The 23,342-nt window shown below is 40.9% G+C and overlaps 1 long non-coding RNA gene across 1 annotated transcript in view; it reads left to right on the top strand.

The window, feature by feature from the left end:
• Nucleotides 1-1,213, top strand: part of LOC126469608 (uncharacterized) — a 229,759-nt gene extending 228,546 nt beyond the window's left edge. The window contains exon 3 of the long non-coding RNA XR_007586026.1: nt 1,081-1,213. This is a non-coding gene — a long non-coding RNA (uncharacterized LOC126469608). The remainder of the gene's footprint in view (nt 1-1,080) is intronic.
• The last annotated feature ends 22,129 nt before the right edge of the window (nt 1,214-23,342 follow it).

Below are 23,342 nucleotides of genomic sequence, written 5' to 3'. Positions count from 1 at the left end.
AATGAACAAGGATACACTGCAACTGTAAATGCTGATCGTTACTTCGAGATGTTACGAACTTTCGTTACACCTACATCGAACTGCTTTCCAAACGTTCAAGAAGCCTGGTTTCAACAGGACGGAGCGACGTCACACACTGCACGGTAATCAATGGCATATGTGCGAGAATTATTTGGCAGCCGTGTGACCTCTCGATTTGGTGACATTCCCTGCCCCCTAGATCGCCAGATCTATCCGTTTGTGATTTTTTCTTGTGGGGCTACCTCAAGAGAAAAGCCTACACGACTCGACCAAGAACCCTGGATCATTAAAATAGAGAATTCGGGATGCAATTCACAGTATCCCAGCTGAGATGTTGCAGCGGTCAATGAGGAATCTCAACAGCATATTTCACGAATGTATTCGTACAGGAGGATGCCATCTAAAGGACGTAATTTTTAAAAAAATGATAAATGCCATCAATGTTTCGTAAATGGTAAAGATGTAAGGTTTCAATTACTATGAATGCAATTTCTTTCCTTCATCGCTTCTAGTTTTATTGGATTGTGGAAATGTTCCCTTTTTTCTGTGTCACCCTGTCATCGATGGTTCAGTTGTAAATTGTCAACCTGTGTTTACAATAATCACATACAATATGTACATATTTGGACATATCATGACATTATGCTCCTGTGAAGAACATGTTGACATCTGCTAAATCAGTACTAAGCTTCTGAAACTGACAAATTAATCTGTCGAAACAGGTAAAGTATAACTGAAAATCTATTTGCAACTGACGACTAAATGTTTTTTTGAAAAATATATATTAACCACGAACTTTATTTTTTCGAGGTCATAATTAAAACAGTTCACGAAGCGCTTTTAACCATAGCAATACCAACGCAAATGACGTTCATTGTAGAATTGACACCTACTACATAGATTCAAATATTTGCAAAATTAAAATATTTGCGGAATTTGTAAAAGAATTCATGAAAAGTAAAATTTCATCGAAATTTTGCAATATAAAGTAACTGACTGGTCTGCTGTTCATAATGTTACATTCCACTTAATCGAGTAAAAGTTTTGTACTGTTGACAGGCATGGTCGTGGCGCGACGCAGGTCGCGAGTCATGCTCGGGTAACGAGCGCCGGGAGGCTCCGGGCTACGTGCGCGACGCCTCGTCCGGCCGGTGGCTGGTGGTGGTGCAGACGGAGAGCATGCCGCAGCAGGTGCACGTGCAGGTGTGCCCGCGCCGCTGCCGCCACACGTGCTCGCAGCGCTGGGGCTACGCGCACCTCGTCACGTGGGACCCCGACGCGCCGTCACTGTGTCCTCGCCTCGCCGTCGCGCGGCTGCCAACCTCCTGCCACTGCGCCGCTGTCGTTGCCGATGGCCTGCAGCTGCCTCCGCACTAGCTGCTGCCACGTATAGGGTTGTGTTACTCGTTTTCGTGTCACTCATTTGCGTCACAAAGCAAAATTTGCTGACGTGTAGCCCATTTCAGTGTATTCATACGGTATCCACAGTCTTGGATCACACTGTGGTTTTTGGGACTGCTGTAGTGAAACAATTACAGACCTCAAGGGGTATTCGGTACCTTATACGTGGTTTAAGAAAAGCGAAAATCGAGTGAGTGAGAGCGAATAAACAATAGTGTGTGTTGTATTGTGCTGTTCGAGTGAAAGTTATGTTCTATGTGTATGGCCTTTCTAAGGCTGTGGAGGCAGCTTGTCTCAGTGTTAAATAAGAGATTCTTTGGTGTTCATTAGTTTACTCTCGTATACACTGATATTGAAGTTTTACTTATGCACACGCCATTTGAATTTTTAAAGATTTTTGTTTGCTTCGTTAAATGAAAAGTTGGTGAACAATGATAAAATCAGTTCTCATTCACATATCATTAATACGTAATCGTAATCTTGTATCAATCACAAATAATATAGTAAACTGGAACAACATCTTTGCATGAATTTATTCCGTAGCTCTGTGTTATGTATATAGTAAGGGACCCATTATTTTTTCCATTGCATTATACCTCAACTTTACATCTGTGACTTATCCTTCGGTCTACGAATTTAATGTGTCATTGTTTAAATTGGCCAGTTATTGTAGGAGCTCAGAAATCAATTACAAGAAAATTAATATGTATGATAGACTTAATAGGTTGTTAGGTTGTGTAACCTAAGACAGATCACTCCATTTGCCTCAGCAGACCAAGGAAATATATATAATTTTCTTACTCATTAGGATCTGTGGATTTGTAAGTTAAAATGCAGCACCCGTACATGTTTCGCAGAGCAAGTTATTGTTTGTTTCCCAAAAATTCAATTATAGTGACGTGCCAAATGGTACTCACTACTTAGTTTGTATAGGGTACCAAGTTTCTGTCGTAGGAGTTGTTAGGTATATTTCCTCTGATGCAACAGTAGATATTTTCCATTTTATTTCGCAGTATGGTGATTGAGTCACCCCAAACACATGCTGCTCATCACATGTTTCATGCGTTCGCCAATATCAGAAACCGTTGGTATATAATCCGTTACAAACCAAAAGTTAGGCCAAGTGGAATTGTATGCCCTCAATCGACAGACTGGTTTCAAGTTAGTGGAGCGTGATATTAGTTTTAAAAGAGTGTATTAAAAAGTACAGTATAGCACGGAGAATAATCAGTGCTCTATAAGCGATAGAATATCCTAGTTCATCGAGTGCCAAACAATGGCACACAGACTGTCTGCTGGTTTTTGGTCAATACTAAACACGTCTTTAAAACACCTATCGCGGTAGACTAGTATGCGAACATTCTATTGAATAACATGAAAAAATTTGACTTTAACGAGAATAAAACCAATGTGTCCCGCAGACAGTGGACGTTACGTGAAACGTATGACGAGCAATATTTGTTTGAGATAATTCCACTTACATACTACAGAAACGAAATAACAGATATCTGCTGAAACACAAGAAAATATTCTCTTGACAGCTATTATGAGAGCCACCAGGTACAGGGATCAGTATACTTTTAAGACTTAAGTTCTAATAGCATCATTATGTTGTTTGTAGTCCACAGTATAAACTAACTGTCACAGTAATGTGGATATCTCTTCATGTCTGACACAGCCAAAACATCCCTATAACTTCATACAACGAAGAAGGGACACTATCAGATACGACTTACATTAAAATGATGAACCATGTAGTCAATAGCTCAGCAGTTTCATGTGCGTTACTTATGCTAAGGGAAGAGTAATGAATATTTATATGCGTAATAAAGCAATCTCATTGAAATATTTGTTCTGCTTCATGAACTGGTGTCCAGTGTCGACGATTATCACACATTCCCTAAAATTACAGAAATCCGAAGCCCATCAGCGGCTTCCTCAATCGACGCTATCGAATCAACATGAATTTCGACTAGTATGTTGTGAAGCACTCCTTTCAACGGACCTTGCAAGTAGGAGATGTTTATTACTGCTGTATTAGGTGACGGAACTGATCCAATAACGTGAGATGTAAGAACATTTGCACTTCAACCAACTAGTAGATCAGTGTGTATCCAAAATGTAGAAAAAAGTATAATAAACAAATACCGGTACATAAAATATTTCAGAATAATTGGGGAAGATGTGTGTCAGAAAATCCGGTCTCACCAGCACTAAAAGTTATGCATCAACCTAGCACCCAAAAGAAAGGCTTACAAATGCGACAGCGAAGAGTTATCTGTTTAGGATGGACTACAATATATCCGAAGAAACTAGGTAACTTGAATCATTTACGATTCTGCGTCAAAATAAATGTCACAGTTACTAAAATGTCTAATAAATGGTGTTATTAGAGGTCACAATATGTGGTATCGGTATAAACGCACATTTGTCTTCAGTTGTCATCATTTTAGGCTATGCTTCACTGTGACTATTATTGGTGTTAATTGTAACTACAAATTTACTGTTACTAGTCAAAATTTAAAATTTTTCCACTACACGTTTCAGGGGTTTAAACCTTTATCATCGTGTAGATTTATTTGAATTAATAAGTCATGTTCCTTTTGTTTGTAATTCTTTGGGTAGCCTAAGTGGTTCTAATGGCTCTAAGCACTATGGGACTTCACATCTGAGGTCATCAGTCCTCTAGAACTTAGAGCTACTTAAACGTAACTAACCTAAGGACACCACACACATCCATGACCGAGGCAGGATTCGAACCTGCGACCTTTGCCGAAGCGCGGTTCCATACTGAAACGCCTAGAACCGCTCGGCCACACCGACCGGCCTTGGGTAGCCTGTGGCGCTATCTCTAGTGGTCACAAGTTCCATTTCCTTCCGTGTTGACATCACACACAGCATTTCATACACTTTGTAAACACTGAGACGATGGCGTCTCGAATCTCCAGTAGTGACATGTTAATTTTTCTGTAGTGTTTCAATTACATAAAACGTTATATAAACGTTGTACATGATGCAAATACGACATAGAACGAAGTCTTTGTCCACGGTAGAGAGTTCCTGAAGTTACTCTAATCTCATAGCCACAACACTTACATTTATAATTAATTAACATAAATCCATCTGATGATGGAGGTTTAAACGTCTGAAACGCATAGTGAAAATAAAATAAAATGTGATAATGCTAGTAAACTTCTTCCTTCTATTGCCTTCACATTTCTCTCTGTAATTGATGATTCGCTCCTGGATGCAAGTTGGTTACCGTTTTATGCGTGCTGCCTTTCTTTGTTTCTTGAGAGGGGACCGCAATGACCTTATCTGTAAGCGCTTTGATTATATACACTGTAACAGTACCCTCGTAAGTAATGTAATTTCAAGTGGTGCTCTACACTGTCTCCCCAATGCACCGAACATTCATATAACCTAGTGAAACTTTTAGGAAAGACCGTCTTTGGGATGTTGTAAAACTCGCTTGGCTCCTCAGCTTAAGTGCGGATTATACCGTCAAGCGTTGCCCTTCAAGTGCGTTTCAGCATTTTGTCATTTTGAAGCAGATTCGCACTGACAACACACAGTCTCGCCTTCGGGGATGATTTTCTCCAGCGAAGAACTGTCCGTGTTAGGGATTTCAGTCATGTCGCGGCAGGCGTCCACACTTCGATGTTGTTCGCGAGTCAGTGTTTGCAGGACAAATTTTGCACACACTTTTGCTTCCTGTAAATCATTCTGGAGAGCGTCTGTATCATTCGATTTAGAGATCTTACTCCGTTGCGGTCTGTGCCACACTGCGGCTATGTGTCCACGAATTAACATGCCATGGCTACAGTTGACTGACGGAACGCACAATTAACGATTATAGATGTTACTTCAAGCTGTAACCGTACTCACTACAGAGATATTGTTTATACTCCAGGAATAAAACAGTCTTGGAACAAAAGGTATGCATTCTGATTACAGTCAAAATCGAAAAAGATATCGACAGTAGGGTTCCTTTTGCATTATAAGCGCTAGGAATCGACTTTTTGACAAGGAGTCAACAGTCGGTATCCTGTATCGGAGATATCGAGATTTTTACGCGCCAAACAACGATAATTTGCTACCGAGTGGCGAAGGTATGTTAAACAATATGCTAACTCGTATTTTCCACACTGGTCATTCTGAGCGGCAAATTCACTCAAGTATTGTGACTTTTCGTCCTGCCACGAGATACAGCCAGCAACATCTATGGAATAATTTACGACATAAAAGTCACGAACATCGTACCTCCACAAACTGTCATAACAGAACAAAGACTGGAAATGTCACTTAGAAGTATTTGCAGCAAAACAGCAGCATTAAGTTTATCTTTGTTGAATGTAAACACTGGTAATATATAGGTAGGAAGCTGTGAGGAGGAGGGATATGGGGGCATGGGTGCAATTTTGATATTAAATTGATTTGCAGATTAATTAAACTGGTCAATTAATGAATCCCCGACCACACTCACCCGCACTCCAACCATGCCCCGGATGATGTCATGTGTTTTTCTAAGCCTGCACTGGGGCCCCAGTCCCCTTACCCCGTTCTCCACCGTCCCCCACCCCACCACCTCCACCACTTACCCTATTGGTGTGAATTTCGAATTTTGGTGTAAACTTCAAATTTTGGCGGAAGTATCGAATTTGACGGAAATTTCGAATTTCGGTGGGAATTTCTTTATCCCAGGACTGTGAAGGCATCTCACCCCCCACCCCCAACGATAAATTGGTGGCAAATTAAAATTGGCGGTGCCCTTTCCAGGACCTGAACCCTGGTCCTCCTTGATGGAGAGCCCAATGGCACCCCAATAGCAGAATTACACCACCAGAGGTGCTTGGAATTGGCGGGAAACTATAAATGGTGGAGCCCTCTCTGGGGCTCGAACCCTGGTCCCACAGGATGGAAAACCCAAGAGCTCCTGCCAATATATGTAAACTGTCTAGATGCAGGAGAGGAATATGAAGTTAGTGTATTTCACTTATGTCGGTCAGGAAAATGAATTAAAAACAGGTCCTAATTAAGAAGTTAATCATAAAGATTGGACCTAATTACACAACTATATGCGTAAGGATACACAAGGAAAGCCTAAAATCGGAAAACAGCACAAAAACTGACGATACCATACTACTGGTGTGATCCCGCTGGGAAAAAATTTCCCAAACCCCTAGAAACTAGTGATAGACTGTAATATCATCACAACAGTTACATATCTACTATAGACCGATAAGTCCACAGCTCGTAGCGTAGCGGTAGCGTTCTCCCTTCCCGAGCATGCGATCCTGGGTTAGATTCCCGGCGGGGTCAGAGATTTTCAACTGCCTCGAGATGACTAGATGTTGTGTTGTCTTCATCATCACAATTCATCACCATTACGGTCAGAGGAAGGCAATGGGAAACCACCTCCGCCTAGTACGGCGGTGTGGGTCTCCTGCATCGTCCCCTACACTCCGTCCCAGAGCATGGACTTCACCATCATACACCGATAAGGGATACTAACCTCCTCGGCATTCGCGCATCTCGGTAAATTTTTTGTTCTTTGGTGGGTGTGAGACAGCAGTTGCAGTCTCTGTTCACAGTGTTCCTTCACGAAATGTGGAATGTAGTGGTCTACTTCTGTTCAGCTGTAGATTAAATCGTTGCCTGTGGTGCAGTGACCGTTGGTCAAAGACAATGTGAGGAGATCTTTCGATCTCTAACTTTATCCTAAGAATGCAAGAAAGCCCTATGACTCCCATCCACAAAGAGAAAGGTCGTAAATTACGCACTAGGATCGAGGTGCTAGAGACATATAGGTCGCTGTCTGGCATACTTTGGTGTGTATCTTCGACAATTAGCAACGAATAAACGTACTGCACAGTCATCTGTTAACATTCGCAATGGTACTCGCGAAGTAGCGGAGGGGCAGCTTAGCGGTAATACAGAAACTGGGAAGGATGCTGCTGTGTCAAAGGTTGGTGTTGAAATTACCGTAAAATTGTTAAAACTGATCGCACTATCAATTGTTATGCTTATTATTATGGTACATGATGGTGTCCTTTCCATCCCATCCATCCAATGGTATGTTGTTGATTAGCATATATTGAATGAGTGACGTTGCTTGTTTGAGGTGTAGAAAGAGTCTTGGAGGAGGGAGAAAAACTTTCTGTGGATGGCTATCACCGAAACAGTGATCACGTACATGGCATGAGTATGGGGAATCAATCAAATGGAACACATTGCCATCAGCTATCCAGTCACTGTGAATGATGAGTTTACATGTAGAGGTCGTCAATCATCTTCAGACAGCTCTTTGGAAACCCTCCACAGTGACTCAAAACTCTTCCAGTTTCCTTATGTTGTGACTGTTTTTCATTTCAACCACCCAGTGTGTCTGTGTGTGTTATGGGAGCAGAAGCAACGACATGATGTCTAGTTATCTGTGAGAGCCAGTGGATCAAAACGTGTTAATGTCAGTTTAGAACATGACACAGGCCTCGAAGTTGTCGCAGAAAAAACGAAATGTATGACAGTGTACAAAGTGTGTTACAGCAGAAACAGCAGTATATCAAAGAACAACCCAGGGACTCTCTCATAAGGCTGATAATCTGAGGTAGAAGGGCCTCATACATTACAGGAGATGGAACTTTACTGTGGTCTGTGCAAGCGACGTCGATCACTGGCCTCCTTCTCCAACAGATCAATATCAGTAAATTTAATAGGATCGCCGCAGCCGGCCGCTGTGGCCGAGAGGTTCTAGGCGCTTCAGTCTGGAACCGCGAGATCGCTACGGTCGCAGGTTCGAATCCTGCCTCGGGCATGGATGTGTGTGATGTCCTTAGGTTAGTTAGGGTTAAGTAGTTCTAAGGTCTAGAGGACTTATGACCTCAGATGTTGAGTCCCATAGTGCTCAGAGCCATTTGAACCATTTCTGATCGCCGCATATGCTCGATGCCGGCATGCAGATGGTATTAGTTCTCGATACATCGGAAGAGAGAGAGATGCAGTAAAATTGTGTCGTATGGAGTTAGCGGAGCTTCCATATTTCGTAATTTTTCTCTGTTGGGTGGTACAGAATAACTATGATAGATTGCTTGGGTGATACATGTGAGTGGACCCTGCGGGAGGTGGATCTGCTTCGGACTGCAGTGCCTGTTTTCTAATTTTTCCAGTAAGATACACCACTGTAATATTTGTACCATCTTCATATTACTTCGTGTTGCAGCAGCAGGTTATGTTTAACTCTGACCTTACACATCATACACGGCTTGCGGAGTTTCGACATGTTCCGATTTTCACTGAGTGGTCAATACATGGCCCTATAGCATTACCTCGACTCACTCTGTTTATACAGCGGTTGCAGAATGTACTAGATATACTTCTCTCTGACTTCAGCTCAGTTCATACTTAAATTGTGACGATCACATGTTCAAAGCTGTAGGGATGGCGGGGCAGAGTCTGAAGAGCAGTTACATGATGCATAGGGACTATTTGCAACCACATTTGAATTTTAGTATAACAGATAAGTTTGAAAAAGGTGTCTCGTTTCGAGATATGAGAGTTACACAACTGTGGTTCACTAGTGGCTGTTTCGGCGTGTCGGGGCTTATTTTCTTGCGTGTGATGATGTAAAAGCAGCGCTGATAAGAAACACCACCTAATATCTACAATTACTGAGGCTGCGCGGCTCTAGTTATGAAAGGGAGTTCTGTAGAACTACTGTCATCCAATTTTATCGGGCAGTAAGAAAATGGATTGGCTTCCGAAAAATAATGTCCAAAATTTCCACACAATAATGTTTATTTTGTCCTTGACAACCAAAGAAAAAGGTACTATTCAGTCCACATTTAAACTATTGGCTATTTCCTTCCAGTTCACGATTCATACACACATTTCACACGCACAGCCGTCAGTAATCTGTCCAAACCCGACCCAAATTAAACAACGTTTCCACACTCATTAATTTCACCACTAATATGAGTTATTACATTCGGTCCTACATATGGATTTCTAAAAACGAAACTGCTCGCCGAAAATGCTCAGTAGTTGAATACTGAAAAATGCCACTCGGATTTTATGAGGACCAATAATTCACACGTGAATATCTGTGAGCCGTGGTAAAATTTGGTGTTTTGACGAGCGCGGCGCAGCGCGTAGTGTAAAGCAGTCGCCTTCCGTTTCTGGCGTTGGCGCCGCTGTGGTAATCGCAGCTTTGGTGTCTCTCTCTGGTGTGAAAGGGGAAAGGTTGCTTGTTTACGTGCATTTAAGGGGTGCTATGAGCTCACCAAGGTGTGAGGAGTCAATCGGACGCAGTTGCTCAGCTAAGTTATTCTGTCAGTCTCGGCGAGTCTAGTCAGTTGTTCAGCCGGGTCAGTGTGAGGCAGTCAGTATCTGTACGTCGTCCGGAGTGCTGGTCTGTGTTGGGCCGCCGGTCTGCTCGAGTTAGTCTGGGCAGTGGTCGTCGGCGGTTTCATCGATCGGTTGGTCGGTCGCGCGCTGAGATGCGGGATGAATTTTCCGTCTTGGTCGTCGGCGCGTGCGAGGTCGCCTCGTCGGTCGAGTGGATCGCACTGTGTAGCGGGAGGAGTGGCTTCATGACCGACGCGGGAGCGGCAGGGGTCGGCCCACGACGTCGATCTGGCCGGGGCGAGCTGCGACACCGTGAGACGGGAGTTCGCCATACCTCCTGCGTCCGTTGAAGCGGCTAGCAGCGGACGATTCGGGAGAGCGTTTTGGAGGTGCAGCGCCAGGTCTTCGTCAGAAGTCGCAGTTATTGGAAGTTAAGTGATTGGTGGTATGTTGTTTCAGTAACTTGTTAAATTCGACTTGTGTTCTTGGTCAACCTCTCGTCCCCAGCTTGCTCGTCTGCCTCTCGTCCGCATTTGTTAGGCAGTTAGTGTCTGTCTGTCCGTCGGTTGCTTTACTTTAATAGCTGCCTCTGTCATGTTTGTCGGATTCGGTGTTAACGAATTTATTGCTTAAAGGCCGAATTCTTGAAATATGTTAGTATCTTGCATATCATCTTGCGAGGTGGTATATGTGTATTGTAGAGCATGTTATACTTATATGTAAGTCTGCATTTTATGGGTTTTATTTAAATAGTCATTTTAGGTTATAAGCTTGCCATCCTTCCACCGTAAGAGTCCTTTAAAAAAAATACAAATTGCACTTTCGGTGGCAAATAATTTGAGGGTTGTACCATTTACATTCCTCTTACGGGGTGCATAGTTTACATGTTTGTGTGAGTTGTTAAAATTTTTTTGTTTAAAGTAATCTGATGTGTTGCAGATATGCACCAGTGTACTCTTTTAGAGGTTGTTGTGAGCGGTCATGACTATGGCCGTGTAGAACGGAGCAGGAAAGCTTATCAGCCCGACGGCTCCTACTGTTAATATTGTTCTTTGCCTCTAAATAAAACTGTAACTTGATATTTCGAGGGTGCTTTTCTTCTCATAATGTTAAATATGTTTTGTAAAGGATTTTAGGAATAGAATTCAAATTTGTTAAATTGTGACTTGATATTTCGAGTGTGCTTTTCTGCTTATCATTTTAAATCTGTTTTGAAAAAGCTTTTAGTAATAAGTTCACATTTGTTAAAAGTAATTTTCCATCAGTTACTTCCCGGTAACTACTTCCACGCTCACCTAGTGTGATTAAATGTGTCAATGTTCTTGATGAATCGCCAGTAAATAAAGTAAATTCTGTAAGAAAAGATTTTGAAAGTAAAAAAATTCAAGGTTCAATCTGTCCAATAGATTTAGTCAAATCCTCTGAAATGTCGCCAAGCAGTCGTCAACAACAACTGCTATCAACTTATCTCACCAATATCTCAAACACTAAGTAATTCTTTATCTCAGCAGTATATATTTCCTGGCACTAGTAACATGACCATCCGCATTCAAAGCTAGCGAGCGACTTCCTTCTTCCATGCTCACTCCCAGTATAACTATCTGTTAACGAGCGGGAACCATCTCAATTCTGATTGGCTGACCATACTGGCTGCCAATCACAGTACTCTCTCATGATCATACTCGCGCCAAAACCGGTCTGTACCAACCCTTATACACAGACGCATTTGCGTCTATGTGACATACAAATAATATAGTAATGTTTAATAAACGAAAAAAGATAATAATTCTTGAAATATTCTTTAGACACAGATTTTACTCGAGCTGACTTTCTGGCTGCTCTGTTACAATAGCAATCACACCTAGACATGCGTCATCTGCAAAGTGGGTATATCCCCTAGGATCATTTTACCATGACAGGCTTGAGTAGTTCTTGCACGTTACATAAGACGGTGTATAATGCCATATTGAAATTTTTTTAATGACCCACATACACACACTCATTTACTCAGAGGCTCACATAATACATAATAAGATAAATATTGATTTTAATAGTTCTTTCTGAAGTTATTCTAGATTTCATAGTACGAAAATTGTAACGTATTTGCAATTTTTAAATTGAAATTCTACTAAACAATTCTATACCTTTGTACCTCAGGTGAGTATTTCAATTGCCAACCGAAAACCAGTCATAAATGTTCCCTGTTGTATTTCCTTTCTTAATTGTAGTTTTTCTAACTTTAAAGTAAAAGTAAAAATATGCCCGATAGAAAGCTGAGGTTTTCACACCACCTTTCTATTAATAACAAAGTGAAGTATACAAATTTTGTAAGTGATTACACAAAATCTGCTATCCTTTATTTAGATTCTTATAGGTGGTGAATGTACGCATTCAGTAAGAGACATTGAATAGATTTCACACGGCAGGCAGTGACTGATTCATGTGTGTCTCCTGGGTAGGCCGCTAGATGTCAGCCCCCGAAGTTGCATGGAGCAAGATGTCCTAAAACAATTGTTCGTTTGGCCCAACTTGCGACGCTACACCCCCCTAAAAACCTAAAATTTCATTTATATGCATTTTATGGTTCTTACTGCGTCCAAAAGTTGCGTCTTTATCTACCATAACACTGTTAATCAAACTTTGTTTTCCCCACTTAACCAAATATCTTAACTACATCACAGAATTATATACAAATACATCGAATCTCAAAAGCTAGGGCTGAATAGTATACAGAATTAATTACCAAAAAATTTCCTTCCTTTTCCGAAATCACCTACTTCTCACAAAATTATACTCTTGAATATTTTTCTCAAAACTGAATTAGCAAAATATTTACATTGAACTTTTCTTTCAAAATGATTTTACAAATTAGTATTTTTTTTAAAATTACTATTTATGCATCGTGGGGTGTGTCCATGAAATTTCACTACACTATGGTTTGGACACTGTGGAGGGTGTTCAAATATATAATACTCGCTATGAGTTGCGTTTATAAACGCAAACATATTTTCACAAAGCTTAGGGGTTCAGGTAACTTCAGTTCAACACTTACATACATGTAGCATTATCTTCTCGTCACTGGGGTACAGCTGTCAGTTACAGATTGGGGTTTTCTCTCAGTCTTGTATCGGGTTCTGTACAGTTTTTCGTACCTGGTAAATACAGTATGTCTAAGGGTCCATGCTTAATATCTACATCCTAACCTAACACACAGCAATTGCTACTCTCAATTCAAAAGCAAAGAACTCCATGACATTTTTTTCCAAAACTTTACTGTTCTTTTTAAATGTACTTCTCTCATTTGCTAGAAGCTTTTTTTCTCAGAAAAATTCATTTTCCAATAAAACCCATCGTATTTTATACAGTAGTTAAATTTAATACTGATCCACTCAGTAAAATGTGAATTAACTATTTCCCTCAACAAAAAAAAACAACAGTACCCAAAATTGGCACCACCACTGAATTCTTTTTCCAAAATCTTTTTTCATCACTAAGCAAGATTCTCTTACAAATATTGCTGATTCAAAATTCCGCAAACATTTTTCTCTAGGAATTTTTCCTTTAGCAATTTTTTTACAGTTACCAATTAAGTTCGATAACTTGTTATATATAAATGAAGTAGTATGCCTCAAGAAAAACACAACATCATTAAATATACTTAGAATTATTTCTGCCACCATCTGCGGCTCTGGAAAACATCTTTATACGTTACATAAGAAATGCAAAATTGTTGAATGTACTGAACACCATTTAGGTCACTTTCTGCAGTTCTGCAACACCTCCTACATACATTATATAAAAGCAGAAAGCAATTCAATAAAATTACTGAAAACTACTCATTCCCGCTTTAGTAGTTCCGAAAGAACATCTCACCCACATATTACACACAGAGATTACCAAACTAATGAATAGTCCTCATAAAATTACTGAACATTACTCTCGTCAGCTTCTGTGGCTTTAGCAGAGTCCTCAAATTAGACACATATTACATAAGGAACACATTATTATTGGTAAAGAATACCAAAAGTCCATGTAGAAAATTTGAACTCATACCACCTCTATGACTCTGTATCTTTCGTATACAATATTCCAGGAAAGTACAAAAAGTCCTTATAGTAAAGTACTGAAACCATTAGCCAATTACTGTGGCTCTTCATTACACATTACTGTAACTAACTCCAGACAACTTCTGTAGCTTTCAAAACACCTTTAACACCAGTCAGTTACTGTGGAATACATATAGTACATACAGAAAAGGTCCTTATAGATAAACATTAAGCACGACTCATGGAAACTTGTGTGACTCTCAAACCCACATGGTACACTACAATCAAGAAAACATACTTTAATGACAATATTAAGTACACTTAAAGTTCGCCTTTCTGTGGTTTTCAAGTCGTCTCATTTATATTTATGTTAGGTTTGGTCAGTACCTTCGTTCAGTATTAGAACAAATGTGTCAATGTAAGTTTGTGCTGTTTCGTTGAAAAACCGCTCTGCTGATCACCTACGCCAAGGATAGAAGAGAGGAGCATTGTTGCTCAGTCGTCTCATCACTCAACAAGTCTTAAGGTGATGGTATCGTTTTGAGCTCATACAAGGGCCTGCGCAAGAATGGAAGACGATCTAAGAATGCTGTCAATGGTTTAACCAAGAAACAGTGCTGGAAAGCAGTTCTGCTTCTTCCTCATGCCAGGGAAAAGAAAGAGGGAAGTATTGTTGCCGCAGTGTTCACGTCACTCAAAAGGTCCATAACCCGGTGGTAGCGCTGAGTGGCAGTACGAGGAATTGCAATGGGTAGATAGAGAAGTGTACCTTCCCCACTCCTAAAGGTGGGGACGCAAGAACGCATAGATGAAAGAGATAGGTAGGCGTTCGGCTTACGAAAACGAAAATTGAAGGAATAAACCGATCAGATGGGCACTCTGCGGGCGCTAACCGCAACGTGAAAAACACACGGCCCTGTAGGAATAAGATAGGACAGACAATAGGATAATAATCCAGTGTAGTTACTATGCTTTTAGAATTCTTTCTGAATGTATCTCTTAAAATCAATAATGTTTCTTAATCCAAATAGCCGGCCGCGGTGGTCTTGCGGTTCTTGGCGCTACAGTCCGGAACCGCGGGACTGTTACGGTCGCCGGCTCGAATCCTGCCGCGGGCATGGATGTGAGTGATGTCCTTAGGTTAGTTCGGTTTAAGTAGTTCTAAGTTCTAGGGGACTGATGACCTAAGATGTTAAGTCCCATAGTGCTCAGAGCCTTAATCCAAATAGCTTATGTGACTTCACATACTCCAGTCTATAGGCATTTGGATGTGGTTCATCTATAACTCTTTAGGGTCCTACATGCTCATCTGCAAATTTCTTAGTTTCAGCCGTAAGTTTCTTAGATTTTTCCTTGGTGTTTACTAACACTAGATCGCCAATCTAGTGCTCGCTGGAGTAGCTCTCGCATCATGTCTCCTTTTTCTTTCCAACGCCTATTTTCTAATATTGGTACGAGCTACCTTCTTCTTTTTTTCATAGACAATTCTGTAATTTTAGGGAATTCTACCAAATCAAATAGGATGTTGTTAGATCAAATCCGTCCCATTAATTCTACTGGATCAAAACATGTGGCTTCGTGTTTTAAATTATAAATTACTTCATCAGAGTACCCCAAGTAATTAGCCATACTGAGTGCTTCTTATGACAGTATGTCCTACAGGGACGGGTTAAGTTCTTTCATGATTCTTTGACACATACTTCCCTGTGGAAAATAGGCCCAAATTTTGATGTGCTCTATGTTTTTCTTACTTAAACATTCTTTAAAACGCTTAGATACAAACTGTGGACCATTGTCTGACAAAATAGCTTTTGGCACACCAATGTCGACAAAATAGTTTTTCTCTAATTTACTTACAATAACCTTAGAGTTAGACCGCATAAGCGGATAAAATTTCACATATACGAGGTGCGGCTAGAAAAAAACCGGACTGATGCTGGAAAAAAAATATATTTATTTACAATTATTTACAATTTCATGTTATCTCCTTCAATGTACTCTCCTCCTCGGTCTCTACACCGCTCCATACGAATTTTCCACTGCTCATAGCAATGCTGCTTCAACAGTCTCAAATCTAGTTCCTTTCAAAGCTGACTTGACTTTAGGGAAAAGAAAAAAGTCACAGGGGGCCAAATCAGGTGATTAGGGTGGATGATCTAAGATGGGAATGTTGTGTTTTGCCAAAAACGTCTTCACTGACAACGCATTGTGAGCTGGGGCATTGTCTTGGTGAAGGATCCATGACTTTTTTCTCCACAAATCGTTCCGTTTTCTCCGTACTCGCTCACGTAGGGTAGCCAGGACGCTAATGTAGTAATGCTGATTCACTGTTTGTCTCTCTGGTACCCAATCAATGTGCACAATCCCTTTGATGTCAAAAAAAACAATCATCATTGCCTTGAATTTCGATTTTGACATTCGTGCTTTTTTTTGTCGTGGAGAACCAGGAGTTTTCCAATGCATCGATTGGCGTTTAGTTTCGGGATCGTAAGTAAAAAACCACGATTCATCGCAAGTAATAACATTTTGTAAGAAGGTGGGATCACCTTCAATGTTTTCCAATATGTCAGAACAAATCATTCTTCGGCGTTCCTTCTGTTCAATTGTGAGACACTTTGGAACCATTTTTGAACACACTTTGTTCATGTTGAAACTTTCATGAAGAATCTGCCTAACACTTTCCTTGTCAACTTCTGTTAACTCAGACACTGCTCTGATTGTTAAACGCCGATCTTGTCGAACAAGTTTACCGATTTTTTCAATGTTTGCATCAGTTTTTGCTGACAATGGTCTGCCAGTGCGAGTGTCATCACTGGTGTCTTCGCGGCCATCTTTAAATCGTTTAAACCACTCAAACACTTGTGTTCGCGATAAACAATCATCGCCGTACACTTGTTGTAACATTACAAACGTTTCACTTGCGGATTTTCCTAGTTTGAAACAAAATTTGATGTTAACACGCTGTTCTTTCTGTACACTCAACATTTTCCGACGCACAGACAAAACGTCAACTACTTAAAACAGACGCCACGGGCAGACTGAGTGCAGGAGGCCGATGAAACTCGAGCAGTAGGCGGAGCGAGAGTCACGTGACAGGTCACGCGACTTTCAGCCTTATTGCATTCGTTTTATTGTTTCACCAGTACTAGTCCGGTTTTTTTCTAGCCACACCTCGTATGGTAAGTCCATCTACCAGTATGAACACATACTCACAACCTCGTCTTGAAACCGGTAGTTGGCCGAAAAGATCTGTTGCTACTAAATCTAGTTTGTTTTGGGGTTCCACAGAGTCTCTCTCTCTCTCTCTCTCTCTCTATTCGTTTAGTCGATTCCGACTCTTCGTGACCCCATGAACCAAATCACGCTACTTTTTCCTGTCTTGCACTTTCTCCCGTAGACCCTCCAGGTTGGAACACATTGCTTCTGTGATGCCATCGATCCATCTCATCCTCTGACGTTCTCTTCTTCTAGTTCCTTCAATCTTCCCCAGCATTAATGTTTTTTTCCAGCGAGGCATGCCTTCGAATTGTGTGTCCAAAGTAGGTCAGCTTTTGTTTTAACATTAGACCTTCCAGGGAGAAATCTGGTTTAATTTGCTCCAATATTGATCTGTTAGTTCTCTTTTCAGTCCACGGAACTTTAAGAAGTTTCCTCCAACACCACAATTCGAAGGAGTGAATTCTTCGCCGTTCAGCCTTTCTAATGGTCCAGGTCTCACATCCATACATCACAACTGGAAAGACCATAGCCCTCACAATACGGATCTTTGTTGCTAGTGTTGTTCCACAGAGTACATCTGTATAATTCTGTTACTAGCTCGTAGCTTTTGACACTTGTCACAGTATTCCAGCCTCTTCTGCACTCTGCGCCACATGTTGTCAAATATTACAACTTCACTTACAAGGGGTGGCCGCCAATTGTGAAATTCAGATTCGATTCATACTGCGCATAATAAAAACTCATGGCGAGAGATGTAATGTGGTAGAGCACCAAGATGCACTTCTCAGCCGTTGTCGAGAAAATCGACAGTTAAAAGAAACCGTTGCGGGGAAATACTCTCTATAATCATCTACATTCTACAGCATCGTGGCGCAGCGGTAAGCGCTCGGGTTCGTAATCCGGAGGTTGCCGGATCGAATCTCGCGCCATGCAATTTTTTTATTATTAGTTTTTTGTAATTGATATATATATATATATATATATATATATATATATATACTATTAATGAATTGCTTATGCATGTTGGTGAAGGCGGATCGCTCTCCAATTGTACCGCCTCCATTTTTCCGTTTGTTTAACAGGGTGTACCAAAGCTCTCACGTCCGCACTGATTTTCGACGATGTTATAAGTTGCGCTAGGGGCCGCATCTACCTTCTTTCGAAGTTAGCAGGGAACTACGCTGTTATAAGGCGGCTCGTTTAGGCCCATTCAGCATCTGTCCTTCAAGTGTAACGAGCGAGTAACGGAGTTTGTATTTCATACCTGCCACAGCAAATTTGTGTTCGTGGGGTCTCTATTCGAATTCGAACGTTTGACTTAACGCTATACTTACTCGTTTCAGAATATCGTTTCTACGTCTTCCGGTAACTATACATGGTTAACATAATGAAGACAATTAATAACATTTGTGAAATGCAACTTTGTTTGCGGAAAACATAATGATGTTCGAAGTCGCCAGTTTTTTCAAGATAAACGACTTTCAACAACTTATTATATGCATAATTTTTGCAACTGATTGCCGGGAATTTAATATATATATATATATATATATATATATATATATATATATATATATATATATATATATATATATAGCCGTACCGTAGGTGCAACCACAACGGAGGGGTATCTGTTGAGAGGCCAGACAAACGTGTGGTTCCTGAAGAGGGGCAGCAGCCTTTTCAGTAGTTGCAAGGGCAACAGTCTGGATGATTGACTGATCTGGCCTTGTAACAATAACCAATACGGCCTTGCTGTGCTGGTACTGCGGACGGCTGAAAGCAAGGGGAAACTACAGCCGTAATTTTTCCCGAGGGCATGCAGCTTTACTGTATGATTACATGATGATGGCGTCCTCTTGGGTAAAATATTCCGGAGGTAAAATAGTCCCCCATTCGGATCTCCGGGCGGGGACTACTCAAGAGGATGTCGTTATCAGGAGAAAGAAAACTGGCGTTCTACGGATCGGAGCGTGGAATGTCAGATCCCTTAATCGGGCAGGTAGGTTAGAAAATTTAAAAAGGGAAATGGATAGGTTGAAGTTAGATATAGTGGGAATTAGTGAAGTTCGGTGGCAGGAGGAACAAGACTTCTGGTCAGGTGACTACAGGGTTATAAACACAAAATCAAATAGGGGTAATGCAGGAGTAGGTTTAATAATGAATAGGAAAATAGGAATGCGGGTAAGCTACTACAAACAGCATAGTGAACGCATTATTGTGGCCAAGATAGATACGAAGCCCACACCTACTACAGTACTACAAGTTTATATGCCAACTAGCTCTGCAGATGACGAAGAAATTGAAGAAATGTATGATGAAATAAAAGAAATTATTCAGATTGTGAAGGGAGACGAAAATTTAATAGTCATGGGTGACTGGAATTCGAGTGTAGGAAAAGGGAGAGAAGGAAACATAGTAGGTGAATATGGATTGGGGGACAGAAATGAAAGAGGAAGCCGCCTCGTAGAATTTTGCACAGAGCACAACATAATCATAACTAACACTTGGTTTAAGAATCATGAAAGAAGGTTGTATACATGGAAGAACCCTGGAGATACTAAAAGGTATCAGATAGATTATATAATGGTAAGACAGAGATTTAGGAACCAGGTTTTAAATTGTAAGACATTTCCAGGGGCAGATGTGGACTCTGACCACAATCTATTGGTTATGACCTGTAGATTAAAACTGAAGAAACTGCAAAAAGGTGGGAATTTAAGGAGATGGGACCTGGATAAACTAAAAGAATCAGAGGTTGTACAGAGATTCAGGGAGAGCATAAGGGAGCAATTGACAGGAATGGGGGAAATAAATACAGTGGAAGGAGAATGGGTAGCTTTGAGGGATGAAGTAGTGAAGGCAGCAGAGGATCAAGTAGGTAAAAAGACGAGGGCTAGTAGAAATCCTTGGGTAACAGAAGAAATACTGAATTTAATTGATGAAAGGAGAAAATATAAAAATGCAGTAAGTGAAACAGGCAAAAAGGAATACAAACGTCTCAAAAATGAGATCGACAGGAAGTGCAAAATGGCTAAGCAGGGATGGCTAGAGGACAAATGTAAGGATGTAGAGGCCTATCTCACTAGGGGTAAGATAGATACCGCCTACAGGAAAATTAAAGAGACATTTGGAGATAAGAGAACGACTTGTATGAATATCAAGAGCTCAGATGGAAACCCAGTTCTAAGCAAAGAAGGGAAAGCAGAAAGGTGGAAGGAGTATATAGAGGGTCTATACAAGGGCGATGTACTTGAGGACAATATTATGGAAATGGAAGAGGATGTAGATGAAGACGAAATGGGGGATATGATACTGCGTGAAGAGTTTGACAGAGCACTGAATGACCTGAGTCGAAACAAGGCCCCCGGAGTAGACAATATTCCATTGGAACTACTGACGGTCGTGGGAGAGCCAGTCCTGACAAAACTCTACCATCTGGTGAGCAAGATGTATGAAACAGGCGAAATACCCTCAGACTTCAAGAAGAATATAATAATTCCAATCCCAAAGAAAGCAGGTGTTGACAGATGTGAAAATTACCGAACTATCAGCTTAATAAGTCACAGCTGCAAAATACTAACACGAATTCTTTACAGACGAATGGAAAAACTAGTAGAAGCCAACCTCGGGGAAGATCAGTTTGGATTCCGTAGAAACACTGGAACACGTGAGGCAATACTGACCTTACGACTTATCTTAGAAGAAAGATTAAGGAAAGGCAAACCTACGTTTCTAGCATTTGTAGACTTAGAGAAAGCTTTTGACAATGTTGACTGGAATACTCTCTTTCAAATTCTAAAGGTGGCAGGGGTAAAATACAGGGAGCGAAAGGCTATTTACAATTTGTACACAAACCAGATGGCAGTTATAAGAGTCGAGGGACATGAAAGGGAAGCAGTGGTTAGGAAGGGAGTAAGACAGGGTTGTAGCCTCTCCCCGATGTTGTTCAATCTGTATATTGAGCAAGCAGTAAAGGAAACAAAAGAAAAATTCGGAGTAGGTATTAAAATTCATGGAGAAGAAATAAAAACTTGGAGGTTCGCCGATGACATTGTAATTCTGTCAGAGACAGCAAAGGACTTGGAAGAGCAGTTGAACGGAATGGACAGTGTCTTGAAAGGAGGATATAAGATGAACATCAACAAAAGCAAAACAAGGATAATGGAATGTAGTCTAATTAAGTCGGGTGATGCTGAGGGAATTAGATTAGGAAATGAGGCACTTGAAGTAGTAAAGGAGTTTTGCTATTTGGGGAGCAAAATAACTGATGACGGTCGAAGTAGAGAGGATATAAAATGTAGGCTGGCAATGGCAAGGAAAGCGTTTCTGAAGAAGAGAAATTTGTTAACATCCAGTATTGATTTAAGTGTCAGGAAGTCATTTCTGAAAGTATTCGTATGGAGTGTAGCCATGTATGGAAGTGAAACATGGACGATAAATAGTTTGGACAAGAAGAGAATAGAAGCTTTCGAAATGTGGTGCTACAGAAGAATGCTGAAGATTAGATGGGTAGATCACATAACTAATGAGGAAGTATTGAATAGGATTGGGGAGAAGAGAAGTTTGTGGCACAACTTGACCAGAAGAAGGGATCGGCTGGTAGGACATGTTCTGAGGCATCAAGGGATCACCAATTTAGTATTGGAGGGCAGCGTGGAGGGTAAAAATCGTAGAGGGAGACCAAGAGATGAATACACAAAGCAGATTCAGAAGGATGTAGGTTGCAGTAGGTACTGGGAGATGAAAAAGCTTGCACAGGATAGAGTAGCATGGAGAGCTGCATCAAACCAGTCTCAGGACTGAAGATCACAACAACAACAACATATATATATATATATATATATATATATATATGTATATATATGTGTGTGTGTGTGTGTGTGTGTGTGTGTGTGTTTGTGTGTGTGTGTGTGTGAGTGTATACACACATTTGAATTACAAAAAACAAATACTAAAAAAAAAAAATTGCATGGCGCGAGATTCGATCCGGCCACCTTCGCATTACGAACCCGCGCGCTTACCACTGCGCCACGACGCTGGAGAAAATTAATAATCGTAGAGAGTATTTCACCGCAACGGTTTCTTTTAACTGTCGATTTTCTCGACAACGGCTGAGAAGTGCATCTTGGTGCTTTGCCACATTACACCTCTGGCCATGAGCTTTTATTATGCGCAGTATGAATCGGATCTGAATTTCACAATTGGCGGCCTCCCCTTGTTAGCTTGGCAATGCATTTACGCGCTCCATAATGCCCACATTTATTATATACAAAATCAATTAATAGAGCCACATGTTGTTCAGGGAAACAAATACGCCAATCCTCGTTAGCGTTATTTCTCCTCCTAAAGAGGATATCTTTGTAAACTTGGAAATATTCTGCTAGCTTTGGAAAATCAGGGTGACCAGTTCTACTTTTCACCAGTTTTGAGGTTATCATCTTGCTTCTGTGTTCGTCTAAGGTTGTTACAGATGCGTCTAATCGGTCTCTCTTCCAGTAGTTGAAAGACCGCGATCAGTATCTCATCACAATCCCAGTTCGTTACAGGATCCACCCCCTGTTCTTTATTCTTTACACTTCCGGATAGCGTATCTGCCATTACGTTTGCAGCACCCTTTTTATACTGCATCTCATAGTCAAACTGTTGCAAATACGTAGACCACCTCCTGAGTCTAACATGTTCCAGCTGACAACTATTTAAATAAGTTAGAGCACTATGATCCGTAACATCAACACTTCATGTCCTAACAGGTATTGCTCAAAGTTTTGCAAACCGAAAATAAGTGCTAAAGCTTCCAGTTCAGAGATGCTGTAATTTTTCTCCGCCTGTTGTAAAGATCGACTTGAAAATGTGATCCTTTTATGGCCCTGTTCTTCTCGAACCACCTCAGTCTGGAACACTTCTACCCCCAGACCGTAACCACAGGCATCTGGTCCTAAACAAAAAGGTTTTGAAAAGTCATGATGATTGAAAATCTGGCTGTTCACTAGTGCTTATGTCAGTTTCTCAAAAGCGGTTTGACATTCCGAAGTCCACTTATTGGGAACATTTTTCTTCAACAATTCTCTTAAACAAGGATCATTAAATAATTGCCCTGCCACAAATTTGCGATAAAATCCAAACCAACCCAACATTGCCGGCCGCGGTGGTCTAGCGGTTCTAGGCGCTCAGTCAGGAACCGCGCGACTGCTACGGTCGCAGGTTCGAATCCTGCTTCGGGCATGGATTTGTGTGATGTCCTTAGGTTAGTTAGGTTTAAGTAGTTCTAAGTTCTAGGGGACTGATGACCACAGATGTTAAGTCCCATAG

The sequence above is a fragment of the Schistocerca serialis genome, chromosome 3, assembly GCF_023864345.2.
Source record: "Schistocerca serialis cubense isolate TAMUIC-IGC-003099 chromosome 3, iqSchSeri2.2, whole genome shotgun sequence".
Taxonomy (NCBI): Eukaryota; Metazoa; Arthropoda; class Insecta; order Orthoptera; family Acrididae; genus Schistocerca; species Schistocerca serialis.
Note: the sequence above shows the minus strand (reverse complement) of the source record. Positions and strands in the feature narration are given on the sequence as shown.